We start from the raw sequence: 14,898 nt of genomic DNA on the forward strand, positions 1-14,898 counted from the left end.
TCTCTCTATTTCTCTCTGTTCTATCCAACAATGACGACATCAACAGCAAGAATAACTACAACAATAAAAAACAACAAGGGCAACAAAAGTGAATAAATAAATATTAAAAATTTTTAAAAATATATATATATTGTGGGGGGAGTCGGGCAGTAGCACAGCGAGTTAAGCGCACGTGGCGCAAAGGACAAGGACTGGCATAAGTATCCTGGTTCGAGCCCCTGGCTCCCCACCCTGCAGGGGAGTCGCTTCACAGGCGGTGAAGCAGGTCTGCAGGAGTCTGTCTTTCTCTCTCCCTTCTCTGTCTTCCCCTCCTCTCTGCATTTCTTTCTGCCCTATCCAGCAACGATGACATCAACACCAATAATAACTACAACGACAATGAAAAAAAGGGCAAAAAAAGGGAAATAAATACATTATATATATATATATATATATATATAGTGGTCCGGGAGGTGGCACAGCAGATAAAGCATTGGACTCTGAAGCATGAGGACCTGCGTTGGATCCCGGCACTCATGTATTAGAGTGATCTCTGGTTCTTTCTCTCTCTTCCTATCTTCTTCATGAATAAATAAATAAAATATTTGAAAAAATTTTTGTATTTATTTGCCTCCAGGGTTATCTCTGGGGCTCAGTGCCTGTACTACATACAAATCCACTGCTCCTGGAGGCCACTTTTTGCTGCCCTTGTTGTTATTATTGTTGTTGTTACTATATAGAGAGAAATTGGAGGAAGGAGACAGAGAGGGAGAGAAAGATAGACACCTGCAGACCAGCTTCACCACCTGTGAAGGGACCCCCCTACAGGTGGGGAGCCGGGGGCTTGAGCCAGGATCCTTCCGCTGGTCCTTGCACTTAGTGCCATGTGAGCTTAATCCACTGTGCTACCGCCCGGCTCCTGAAAAATATACTTATTATTAAAATATATTTATTTATTTTAAATAAAACACACACACACACATAGTAGTTTTTTTATTTTAACACTGTGGTTATTTACAATTTTTTAAATTTTCCCTTTTGTTGCCTTTATTGTTTAACATTGTTGTGGTTATTGAGGTTGTTGTTGTTGGATGGGACAGAGAAATGGAGAGAGGAGGGGAAGACAGAGAGAGGGAGAGAAAGACAGACACCTGCAGACCTGCTTCACCGCCTGTGAAGTGACTCCCCTGCAGGTGGGGAGCCGGGGGCTTGAACTGGGATCCCTACGCAGGTCCTTGCGCTTTGCGCCACGTGCGTTTAACCCGCTGCGCCACCGACCGGCTCCCTAAAACATATTTATTAAACCAGAGCATCACTCTGGCACATGTGATACTGGGGATGGAACTCAGGGCCCCGTGCTTGAGAGTCTGACACTTTGTATACTGGACCGCCTTCCCAGGCTGCATTGTCATTTTATTCTTTGCTTCTTTCCTCCGCTCTTTTCTTAACTTAGTTGAATTGATAATGCTTCCTATATTCCTGTCTCTTTCCCTTTGCTGGTTAGAATCATCTTTCCTTCTTTGTTTTGCTGGGCTTTTACTCCTTTGGACCAGTTATTTATTTTTTTAGGTATACAGGTAAGACAGACAGACAATCAAAGGATAGTATCAAAGCTTCTCCCAGTGTCACAACTCTATCATGTATATCGGTGAACCTGGGTCAAGTGCATGGTAAAGCAGGAATTCTCCTAGGTAAGCTATCTTGACAGCCCAGAAGCATTAAAGCATTATTTCTGTGCTTTAAAGAATAGTGATTGGGGTAACAGAATAATGGTTATGCGATGAGACTTTCATTCCTGAGGCACCCAAGTACTAGGTTCACTCCCTAGCACCACCATAAGCCAAAACTGAACAGTGCTCCCATATTTTTTCCCCTCTGTATATCTCTTTCATTAAGACAATAAAGACCATCTTATCTCCAATCTTTAATTTTTTTTTAACTGGGTCTGGGTGGTGGCGCACCTGGTTAAGTGCACATGTTACAATGCACAAGGACCTGGGTTCGAGCCCCTGGTCCCCACCTGCAGGGGGAAAGCTTTGCAAGTGGTGAAGTAGGGTTGCAGGTGTCTCTCTGTCTCTCTCCCTCTCTATCACCCCTATTCTCTTGATTTCTGGCTGTCTCTATCCAATACATAAATAAAAATTTAAAAAATTAAAATGTCTTGATTTATTTGATATTTGATAGAGACAGAAGTCGAGAGGGAAGGAGAAGACAGAGAGAGTGAGAGACCTGCAACTCTGCTTACCGCTTACAAGGCTTTCTCCCTACAGGTGAGGGCTGGGCGCTTCAACCCTGAGCTAGGAGCACCACTACCAGGCCCCTTCATCTGCAGTCTCTGTGAATTCAGTTACTCTAGGGACCGCATGCACATGGAATCATACAATAGCTATCCTCTCACACCTGGCTCCTTTCACTGAGCATATTGTCTTCAAGGTGCATTCATGGCATATCACATATGAGAAGTCACTTCCTTTTTTTTTCCCTAGATTTATTAAGAATAGAGAGGAGCCACGGAATCATTCTGGTATATGCAATGCTTTGAACTGACAAGTCCCGATCTTCCTCCAGGCCTCGAATTTGCTCTTTTTTAAGTCCAAATAATGTTCCTTTTTGTATCTATGCCACATTTGATCTTTTTTTTTTTTTAAAGATTTTATTTATTCATGAATGTAGAAGGAGAGAGAAAGAACCAGACATCACTCTGATACATGTGCTGGCGGGATTGAACTCTGGACCTTCCATGCTTGAGAATCCAATGCTTTATCCACTGCGCCATCTCCTGGACCACTGATCTTATTTTTTAAAAATATTTTATTACACTTCATAAGTGGGATGCATTGGATCGACCTTCCCGTGGTGCATCCCGTGAGTCCCCATTCATTGGGGAAACTGACGATCCTTCCTAGCCGACTGAATCCACATGGATCCCAGTCACTTTCAAAGCCAGCAACAAGCAGCTCAACCTGACGCTGTTGACTGGCTACGGAAGAATGGCAAACACTAGAAGAAGAAGTGGTGAAGAAGGTCTGCAGGCGTCTATCTTTCCCCACCCTTCTCTATCTCCCCTCCTCTCAATTTCTGTCTGTCCCGTCAAATAAAAAAATAGAAAGAGAAAAAAATGGAAAAAATGATCACTGGAAGAAATGGATTTGTAACGGTGCAGGCACCAAGCCCTAGCAATAACCCTGGTGGCAAAAAGAGAGAGAGAGAGAGAGAGAGAAAATGAAATAGAAAAGAATGAGAAGAGAAAAAGAGGGGAAAAGAGAGAGAGAGAGAGAGAGAGAGAGAGAGAGAGACCTGCAGCACTGATGACCACTTGTAAATCTTTACCCCCTGCAGGTGAAGACCAGGGACTTGAACCCATGTCCTTGAGCATGGTAACATGTATGCTCAACACCTGGCCCCTACCACATTTTAATCATTCACCCACTGATAAAGACTTTTGGGTTGTCTGCACCTTTCTGCTATTGTGAATAATAGTTCCTTTCTCTGCGTCTCCAGCCTTGCTGGCACTCTGTCTCTAAACACGGAAGCCACTTTGATTTCTCCAGACTCTGAGCTCTGCTTCTTAATGCAGTGGGACTGTCAGGCCCTGTCCGGGTTTCCTCTCTCTACAAAGTGACCTCTGAGGACTCTTTCCAGACAGGAAACTGGGGTGCTCATGGAGTTCCTGTGATCTCTCTCCCACATTGCATTTCTTCATATATCGGGCTGTGTAGTAGCACACCTGGTAGCACACACGTGTTCCCGTCAGAGAGGACTCAGGGTTCAAGCACCCTGGCCCTTACCTGCAGAGGGGAAGCGTCACAAGCATTGAGGCAGTGCTACAGGTATATCTTTCTCCCCATATTTCTCCCATTATATTTCTCTGTCTCATTGGAGAAGTGGAGGAGGAGGAGGAAGGAAGAGAAGGAGGGCTGGAGAGATAGCATAATGATGTTCCAAAGATGTTCATGCCTGAGACAACAAAGTTCTCAGGTTCAATCCCCAGCACTGCCGTAAGACAGAACTGAGCAATGCTTTCCTGTTTCTTTCTGTGTTTTTCTCTATCTTTCTCTCATTACAATGAAATAAATGGAGGGAGTACAGGTAGTGGCATACTCGGTGGAGCACATACAATACCTTGTGCAAGGATCCGGGTTCAAGCCTCCACTCCCCACCTGCAGGAAGGATGCTTTACTAGTGGTGAAGCAGATCTGCCAGGTGTTTCTCTTTTTCTCTCCCTAATTATTATTATCATTATTATTATTGACCTGTTACTAGAGCACTGCTCAGCTCTGGCTCATGGTGGTTCAAGGATTTAAACCTTAACTTTGGAGCTGCAGGCATGAGACTCTGTTGGCATAACCATTATGCTATCTACTCCACCCCTGTCTATCTTTCTGTCTCCCTCTTGGCTCTCACTTTCTCTCTGTCCTATCAAATAAAATAGAACTTGGGAGGAGGAGAAATGGCTGCCAGGAGCAGTAGATTTGTAGTACAGACATTGAGCTCCAGTGATAACTCTAGTGGCAATTAAAAATAATAAGAAAGAAAAAAAGAGGGCACACCTGGGTAAGGGCACATGTTACCATGTGCGAGGACCCGGGTTCAAGCCCCAACTCTCCACCTGCCTGGAGGATGCTGCATGAGCAGTGAAGCAGGTTAAGTGTCTCTCTGTCTCTTTTCCTTTACGTCTTCCCCACCTCTACTATTTTCTCTCTGTCCTATCAAATAAAAAAACAGTTTGAACAAATGAAAAAGAAAGAAAGAAAGTGAAAAGAAACAGGGAAGGGGTAGATAGCATAATGGTTATGCAAAGAAACTCTCATGCCTGAGGCTGGCTCCAAAGTCTCATGTTTAGTCCCCTGCACCACCATAGCCCAGGGCTGAGTACTGCTATGGTAAAATAGTAATAATAATAATAATAAATAGAATATAAAAATAAATAGAGGAAGAAATAAGTGAAGGAAATAAAGGTGCACATGTACCGACAACCTTATTTACTGTTAATCCCATAAACCATTAATCCCCCAACTAAAAAGAGAGAGAGAGGGGAAGGTGGTGGGGCAGTGGTGCACTCGGTTAAGTGCACATAGTACTATGAGCAAGGACCTGAGTTCCAGTCCTCCAGCCACCTGCAGCAGAGGCGCTTCACAAGCTGTGAAGCAGGTCTGCAGGTGTCTTTCTCTCTCCCTATCTCCACTACCCTCTTAATTTCTGTCTGTACTGTTCTTTACAATGGGGGGGGGGAGGGAAAGGCCCCCAGGAGCAGTGGATTCGAAGTGCTGATACCAAGCCACAGTGATAACCCTGGAGGCCATTTAAAAAATTTAAGAAAGGGCCGGGTGATGGCACACCTGGTTGAGTGCACACATTACAGTGTGCAAGGACCCAGCTGGGTTCAAGCCCCCAGTCCCTACCTGCAGGGGGGAAGCTTCACAAGTGGGGAAGCAGTGCTGCAGGTGTCTCTCTGTCTCTCCCTCTCTATCTGTTCCTTCCCTCTTGATTTCTGACTGTCTCTATCCAATAAATAAAAATTTAAATTTAAGAATTTAAATTTTTTTTAATTAAAAAATAAAATAAGGGAGTCGGGCAGTAGTGCAGCGGGTTAATAAGCGCAGGTGGCGTGAAGTGCAAGGACTGGCTTAAGAATCCCGGTTTGAGCCCCCGGGCTCCCCACCTGCAGGTGAGTTGCTTCACAAGTGGTGAAGCAGGACTGCAAGGTGTCTTTCTCTCCCCCTCTCTGTCTTACCCTCCTCTCTCCATTTCTCTCAACGACGACAATAATAACTGCAACAATAAAACAACAAGGGCAACAAAAGGGAATAAATATAAAAAAAATAAATAAAACAGAAAGGTGGCTGCTGGGAACAGTGGAGTTGTCTTGCAGAGATAACCCTAGTTAAAATTTAAAAAAAAAGAGGGAAGAAAACTTTTATATATTGTTCAGTTTTCTAAATAATTAAGGCAAATTGGGAGTGGGGCAGGCAGTAGCGTACCTGGTAAGGTGCACACATTACAGTGTTCAGGAACACCAGTTCAAGCCTCTGGTCCCTGAGCAGGGGGAAAGCGTCACAAATGGTGAAGCAGAATAGCTAGTGTCTTTGTTTCTCCCCCTCTAGTTCACCCTCCATTCTCAATTTCTCTTTCTCTATCCAAGAATAAATAAATAAATAAATAAATAAAAATATTTTTTAAAAATAAGGCAAATTGGCCTTTGCTATACTATATCATGGCCAAAAATGCAATTTTTGTTGTTTATTTATTTGTTTATTTATTTTTAAATATTTATTCATTTTCCCTTTGTTTTTGCCCTTGTTTTATTATTGTAGTTATTATTGTTGTTGTTGATGTCTTCATTGTTGGCTAAGACAGAGAGAAAGGGAGAGAGGAGGGGGAGACAGAGAGGGGGAGAGAAAGATAGACACCTGCAGACCTGCTTCACCGCTTGTGAAGCGACTCCCCTGCAGGTAGGGAGCCGGGGGCTTGAACCGGGATCCTCTCTCCAGTCCCTGTGCTTTGTGCCACCTGCACTTAACCGCTACGCTACCGCCCGACTCCCTTTTGTTGTTTATTTTGACCAGAGCAATGTTCAGCTCTAGTTTATGGTAGTGCAGGGGATTAAACCTGGGACTTTGGAACTTCAGGCATGAGAATCTCTTTGCATAACCATTGCGGTATCTGCCCTGCCATTAAAATGAAAGTTTTCCTATGCAGTTTTATAAATTATAATTTGTTTTAAAGAGTTACCTATTTAATACTGAGAGGGAGAGACTCACTCTAGCATATGTGGTGCTGGGGATTGTCCTCAAGATTCAGGTTTATAGGCTGGTAAAATAGCATAATGGTTTCCTGCCTGAGGCTGTAAAGTCCTAAATTCAGTCCCCACACCACAATAAGCCAGAGTTGAGCAATGCTCTGGTTAAAACAAACTTCAAGACTTATGCTTGGGGCTGGGGCCAGTGGCACAATGGATAACTCATCTGACTCCAGATCAGAAGAATTATGCTTGTGAATTCTCCACTCTACTTGCCTAAACCATAGGCCACTGATTTGTAATTTATGAATAAATATTTCAGTGAGATTTGTGAGGACAGTCCTCCCTTTATCTCTTTCCTTCTTTCTTCCTTTTTCTTTTTTTCTCCCTTTCTTCCTTTTCTTTCTTTCTTTTTCTCCTTTCTTTCTTTCTTTCTTTCTTTCTTTCTTTCTTTCTTTCTTTCTTTCTCTCTTTCCTTCTTTCCCACCAGGGTGATTGCTTGGGCTTGGTGCCTGCATGACAACTCTACCATTGCTGGTGGTCTTTCTTGTTTTTCCTTCCCTCCTTCCCTTCTCCCCTCTCTCTCTTCCTTTCTATGATAGAGACATAGACAAGAAAAAAGTAAGAGAGGGAGAGGAGAAGAGAGGGAGAGAGGAAGAGAGACACCTGCAGCACTGCTTTATCACTTGTGAACCACCCCACCCCACCCCACCCCTCACCCCTGCTGGGGCCTAGGGTCTAGAATCCAGATCCTCACTCATAGTAGTCTGTGTACTCTATCTTTCTCAATTTCATAAAATAAATAAAGATACCTTTTTTTTTTTTTTTTTAAATAAGGGCTTTGGGAGATAGCATAAGGGTTATACAAAAGCCTTTTATGCCTGAGGCTCTGTGGTCCTGGGTTCAGTCCTAGTCACTTCCACTGGTCAGAGCTGAGCAGTGTTCTGGCAAATAAATTAATAAGAAATGGCAAGGCAATAGAAAAGTCCCTTGTTTCTGACAGCATATTAGAAACTATTTTGCCCTTATTCTGAAATGGTGGTTGGGTTGGAGATAAGACTCCAGGCCAGCAGAGGGGGTCTTTCCACAGGCCTGCTGTCATGCCAGAGGCCTCTGCTTCCTCTCCTTACCTCTGGTAGGTCTTGTTCTCAGGGAAAGCTGTGCGTTCATCTCCTATGACTGCTGTCAGAAATTACCACCAACATGGTGATGCTCTTAGAGTTCCAGAGACCAGGTGCTTGAAGTCAGATTCCCAGGTCTAAAGGGCAAGTGTCTGGGCTGGGGATACAGCATAAAGGTGATACAAAAAGGCGTTCCAAAGGTCTCAGGTTCAGTCCCCAGCACCACCATATGGTGGAGCTGAGCTGTGTTCTGGTTAAATAAATAAAATAAAGTGAAGGTGTCAGCAAGTCTTGGCTTCCCCTGAAGGGCTTTGGAGATGACATAAAGGTAATTCAGAGAGACTCTCATATCTGAGGCTCCAAAGTCCCAGGTTTAATCCCTTGCACCACCATAAGCCAGAGCTGAGCAGAGCTTTGGCCAAATAACAATCACAACGAAGTTTTTATTTTTTATATTTATTTATTCCCTTTTGTTGCCCTTGTTGTTTTATTGTTGTAGTTATTACTCTGTCAAACAGTAACTTCAAGCCCCCTCCCTACCCCCTCCGTTCCTTTGATCATAACTGATCCATCTTCTCTCTGCCCTCAGGACCCCTGTCTGTCTTCTGGTTATTGATAGCCCTATTTCCTGGTTCCTCCAACCAATTAAACCCTTGCTCAACAGTCACTAATCAAACCCCGACCTTTTTCCATCCCCTAACAATTCCCTCGTTCCTTAGATCACTCACCAGAGAAGCCCCAACCTCCTCCAGACAGACCCCTTGCCTCCCTACCATATATGGTATAGACAATTTACTTCCTCCTGCGACCCCTTAAAAACTCAGCTTTGCTGTTCAATAAACAGATTGTTAGCAAACAGTCCCTGGGTTGTCTTTTGTTGCATTACTAACAATGGACACTGAGAGAGTCCTATAGTGCTCACCACTGCTGCCCTGAAGTATATCCTTCTTGACACCCATTTCTGGTGCGCCAAAGAGCAGGCCCATCAGAGGCCTGTACCCAGGAGAGGTCCCCCCACAAGAGCCCAGCAGGGGCGCGGGGCTGGAGATAAAGAGCAGGCATATCAGGTGAACTAGCTTGATGGCTATTTTGTCTTTTTTTTAAAAATTTTATTTATAAAAAGGAAACATTGACTAAAGCATAGGATAAGAGGGGTATAACTTCACACAATTCCCACCACCAGAACTCTGTATCTTGTTCCCTCCCCTGATAACTTTCCTATTCTTTAAACCTTTGGGAGTATGGACCCAAGGTCATTTTGGGATGCAGAACATGGAAAGTCTGGCTTCTGTATTGCTTCCCCGCTGAATATGGGCGTTGGCAAGTCAATCCATACTCCCAGCCTGTCTTTCTCTTTCCCTAGTGGGGAAGGCTCTGGGGAAGCAGAGCTCCAGGACACATTGGTGGAGTTATCTGTCCAGGGAAGTCTGGTCTGCATCATGCTAGCATCTGGAACCTGGTGGTTGAAAAGAGAGTTAATATACAAAGCCAAACAAATTGTTGAGCAATCATGGACTGAAAGGTTGGAATAGTGCAGATGAAGAGTTGGGGGTGGGAGGTCTCCATTTTGTAGATAGCTAGTAAGCATATTTTAGTTATATTCCAAAGGGCCTGTGGCTATACTATTTTTTTTTTTCCTTTTTGCCTGAGCCTGAAATCTGATATGCAGGTGGAGCCTAATTATTGTCTGGAGAGATGATGTCATGGCTGGAAGAAGGACCAGAAAGCTGGATCAGGGAAGAGAGTAGCTCCCAAATATGGGAAAGGTACATAAATATTGTTGACTGTAAACCACATGGATTTGATGTGATCTGGTCTGGGGCCCATATTCAGCTTAGGAGCCTATGTGACCTCTGCATCCCTCTAGATCTGAGCTCACATTCTGTGGTCATAAGTAGGAACATTCCAAGCTGCCCCAATATCAGGACCCATATTCCTCAGGTGTAGCATAGAGTACATTATCCAGCCTCCCTTTGGAGGTTGGAACATTCTCTACCATTGTTAATCCAAGTTGAGGGCAAGGTCCTATGGGGGCCCACAAAGGGGTCTATCATGTTGTTCCTGATAGAAATGACTGGTAACAATGGAGAGAGATTTATTCGAGGTCTAGGCTCATCATGTCTTTTTGGGAATCTCAGGACTCCCCAATTAGGGCCCCAGCTGATGGGGTGGCCTGAGAGTGACTAAAAAGTCATTGTTAAAGTATGCCAGTCTCTTGCCCTTATTCAGCTTCTGCAGTCCTTGCTTTGATAAGGTTAGCTTTGGAGTGAGTGAGAGAACTGTAATAGGAAGTAGGTGAGGAGGGTATCTAAGTCTAATTAGACACTATTTCATTATGAGCTTTACACTGACTCACTACAAACTATTGTATATTTTTGCTTTCAGGTATATAGTTTGCCCTAATTTATGGATACATGTGAACATATGCTCTATCTTACGGGATCTGGTCTATATCTAGGTTTTGGGACTTTGTTAGGAAGTGAACCTCTTGGAATGGAATTAGAGAATACTATGAAAGGAAAGGTCTCACCCAAGTAATGAGGGTGAAGGGTTGACATTCCATGCCTGACATCTCTGGACACTGTCTGAAGTGAAACATACAGAGGTGGTACTCTTTGTGTTGATTAGGTTGGGATCGGCGGATGCAATATCATTTGGTATGAATTGAGAGAAGCATGTAGGAAAGTGAGCCCCACCCTAGAGGTTCCAGGACTGGGGGAAATATAGGCTCTATAGAGGAAACAGGAGGTTTCTGCTGACTTAGGGTTTAAGAAGACAATAAATAGTTATTGCTATAATTACATTATTTGGCAATTGGGTTAACTTTGACATATCCCTTTGTTAAGATTTGCTGTATCGTACACAACATCACCATAATTTATGTCCTTTGACATTATTTGTATATAGCTGTGCCACCGGTTGCTTCTGTTCTCCCTGGTTTAAGCTTTTAAGAGAGTCAACATTTCAAAGACTCAGCCTATGTAGTAAAAAGACTCAGTTGGGGAGGAGGTGAGAAGGGAAAAAAAAAAAACTCAGTCTGTGATTTAAAAAGTTTGAGACATTCAATCAATTTCCCCCTCTCATATTAATTAAATAGTGGTTTATATGACTACAAATTGATAGGAGTGTCCATAAACACCATTCCCACCACCAAAGGTGTGATGTGCCCCATCCCATCACACCTCCCTCCACCCCAAGAAGCTGAACATCCACCTTCACCCTCCACCCAGGGTTTTTACTTTGGTGCCCTACTTATTTGGCCTGTTTTTTATTTGGTCTGTTTTTTCCCCTCCATCCAGGGCTTCTGCTGAGGCTTCTCTTCCTGCAAAATTTATTTATTTTTCTTAGATGGGGGCAGGGTGGGGCAGGGAGAAGGAAGAGACATTAGAGCACTGCTCCATCACTTGTGAATCATACCTGTATATGTTGCTTGAATCCAAATCTGGGTCCTTATACATGGTAACGTATGCACTCTACTCCAAAAGCTATCTCCCAGCCCTTTATTAATCTGTGTGAGAGGGTAGAGCACCACTCTGGTATACGGGATATGGTAGCACTGGGGCTTAAACCTGGGGCCTTGTGGAGGGAGGGCTCAGGAAGGCAAGTTCTGTGCTCTGTCTGTGGCCCTCTCTGGTCGATTTTTTTAAAATCTTGTTTCGGGGAGCCAGGCAATGGTGCACCTGGTCAAGCACACACATTACCATGTTTAAGGGCCTTGGTTAGAACCCTTGAAATAAAGGCTGCTGACAGTGGTAGGTTCACAGTTCCTGCACCTACCGAGATCCAGTGATAACCCTGGTGGCAATAAATAAATAAATAAATATTATGCTTCTTTATTAATTTATAAGAATATGGGGACAGAGAAAAAGAACATCACTGGCATGTGAGATGCCTGGGACTGGAATCATAACCTCATGCTTAAGAGCCCAATGCCTTTTTCTCTGTACCAAATTCTAGGCAGCTGGTGAATTCTTGATTTTTTTAATTGATTGTTTGGTTTGTTTTTAATTATCTTTATTTATTTATTTGGATAGAGACAACCAGAAATGGAGAGGGAAGGGGTGATAGAGAGGGAGAAAGACACAGAGACACCTGCAGCCCTGCTTTACCACTTGTGCAGCTTTCCCCCTGCAGGTGGGGACCAGGGGCTCAAACCCAGGTCCTTGTGCACTGTAACGTGTGCTCAACTAGGTGTGCCACCACCCGGACCCGTGAGTTGATTGTTTTTTATTTCCCAGAGTTCCTCGTTACTGTATTTATTTTAAAAATTGATTCAGTTTATTACTACATGACCTAGAAGTATAATGTCCTCATCTAATAACTTAAGCTCGGAGACTGAAGTTGCAGGGCTTTCCTGGTGAGCCACATCCTGATCCCCCAGTTCAGTAGTGCTTCTCTTTTTTGTTTGTCTGTTTATTTTATTTTAAAGAATTTATTTATTTATGAGAAAGATAGGAGGAGAGAAAGAACCAGCCATCACGCTGGTATATGTGTTGCCAGGGATCGAACTTGGGACCTCATGGTTGAGAATCCAATGCTTTCTCCACTGCGCCAACTCCCGGACCACTGTCTGTTTAATTTTTACCAGAGAACTGCTCAGCTTTGACTTATTGTGGTGCTGGGGATTGAACTTGGTACTTCAGAGCCTCAAGTATGAAAGCCTTTTTGCATAACCATTATGCTGCCTCCTTACCATCCCTTTAAATTGATTGATTGATTGATTATCACAGTACTGCTCAACTCTGGCTTTTGATGATGCAGGGATTGAACCTGGGACTTTGGAGCCTCAGTATTTATTTTGTTTTAATGTGGGAGAGATTCACAAGAACAATTTTTATTAAAAAATTGTATTATCTTTATTATATAAATACAGCCAGAAATCTAGAGGGAAATCTAGAGAGGGAGAGAAATAGAGAGACAACTGCAGCACTGCCTCACCACTTGTGAAGCTTTCCCCCTGCAGGTAGAGGCCAGGGACTTGAACCTGGGTCCTTGTGCATTGTAATGTGTGCACTCAACCAGGTGCGCCACTACCTGGCCCCAGAGAAAAATTTTCTACAAAACAAACCATAGTTAACATACAATCCAGAAATTTCACTCCTTGGTATTTACCCAAAGGGTTTAAAAACGTGTGTTCCTACAAAAACATGCTCACATTTAACTGCCAGAGCTGGAAGCAACCAAGGTGATATCTTTTAAAAGGTGAGTAGACAAATAAACTGTGACACACCTAGACAATGAAATATTACTCAGCTCTATAAAGAAATGAGTGATCAAACCATTAAAAGACCTGGAGGGTAGACTGGGCTATGGTGCAGTGGATAAAGCTGAGTTCAATCCCAGGCAGCACATATACCAGAGTGGTGACGTCTGGTTCTATCTCTCCTCCTATCTTCCTTATTAATAAATAAATGAAAAAAAAAAAAAACACCTGGAGGATGGACTGGGAGGCTGTGTAGCAGCTAGAGCACTGGACTTGCAAGCATGAGGTCCTGAGTTTGATCCCTGGCATCACATGTGCTACAGTGATGTTCTGGTCCTCTCTCTCTCTCTCTCTCTCTCTCTCTCTCTCTCTCACATATATGGAGGATGCTAGAGAGGTAGAAAAAGTGAAAGAGACCACAACACTCAAGCTTCCTTCAGAGTGGTGGGGTCCGGGCTTGAACCTGGGCAAAGCAGCACACAATCCAACTTAGCTATTTTGTTGGCCCAATATTTATTTATTTATTTATTTAATATTTATTTATCCCAGAGCACTGCTCAACTCTGGTTTATGGTGGTACAGGGGATTGAATCTGGAACTTTGGTACCAACATGCATCTTTCAGCATAGCCATTACGTTATTTCCCTTGCCCCTGGTTAATAAAAATAAATAAAAACAACAAAAACAGACAAAAGGGGCAGGGTAGGTAGCATAACGGTTATGCAAAGAGACTCTCATGCCTGAGGCTCCAAATTCCCAAATTCAATCCCCCATACCATCATAGACCAGGGCTAAGCAATGCTCTGGTTAAAAAAAAAAAAAAAGAAAAAGAAAGAAAGAAAGGAAGGAAGGAAGGAAGAAAATATATGGCAGGAACTTAAATACATAAGACATAGGGTAGAAAAAAAGCTAGTCTCGGGGCTGGGTGATGGCACACCTGGTTGAGTGCACACATTACAGTGTGCAAGGACTGTGTGCAAGGTTCAAGCTCCCAGTCCCCACCTGCAGGGGGAAAGCTTTGCAAGTGGTGAAGCAGTGCTGCAGGTGTCTCTCTGTCTCTCTCCCTCTCTTTCTCCCCTTCCCTCTTGATTTCTTATATATATATATATATATATATATATATATATATATATTTATTTTATTTATTTATTCCCTTTTGTTGCCCTTGTTGTTTTATTGTTGTAGTTATTATTGTTGTCATCGTTGTTGGATAGGACAGAGAGAAATGGAGAGAGGAGGGGAAGACAGAGAGGGGGAGAGAAAGCTAGACACCTGCAGACCTGCTTCACCGTCTGTGAAGCGACTCCCCTGCAGGTGGGGAGCCGGAGTTCGAACCGGGATCCTTATGCCGGTCCTTGTGCTTTGCACCACCTGCGCTTAGCCCGCTGCACTACAGCCCGACTCCCCCCTCTTGATTTCTGACTGTCTCTATCCAATAAATAAATAAAGATAATACAAAAAAAAAGGTAGTCTCAAAAGAATACATCCTATACTGTATGATACCAACTATTGGACATTCTAGAAAAGGCAAAACTGTGGAGCTAACTAGATCAGTGGTTGTCAGATGTGAGTAGCAGAGCAGAAAGATTTTTTTTCAGGGTAATAAAATGAATCTAGGTCGGGGGAGATAGCATAATGGTTATGCAAACAGACTTCATGCCTGAAGTTCCAAAAGTTCCAGGTTCAATCCCCCGCACCAACACAAGCCAGAGCTGAACAGTGCTCTGGTGTTTCCCCCTCCCCTCTCTCTCTGCATCTCTCCCAAAAATAAAATAAAATAAAACAAATCTATATATTTAATAAGGTAACTAAAAAATAAACAGGCAAGGGGAGATGGGCGGTCGCACAGCAGGTTA

Source organism: Erinaceus europaeus, chromosome 3, assembly GCF_950295315.1.
Source record: "Erinaceus europaeus chromosome 3, mEriEur2.1, whole genome shotgun sequence".
Taxonomy (NCBI): domain Eukaryota; kingdom Metazoa; phylum Chordata; class Mammalia; order Eulipotyphla; family Erinaceidae; genus Erinaceus; species Erinaceus europaeus.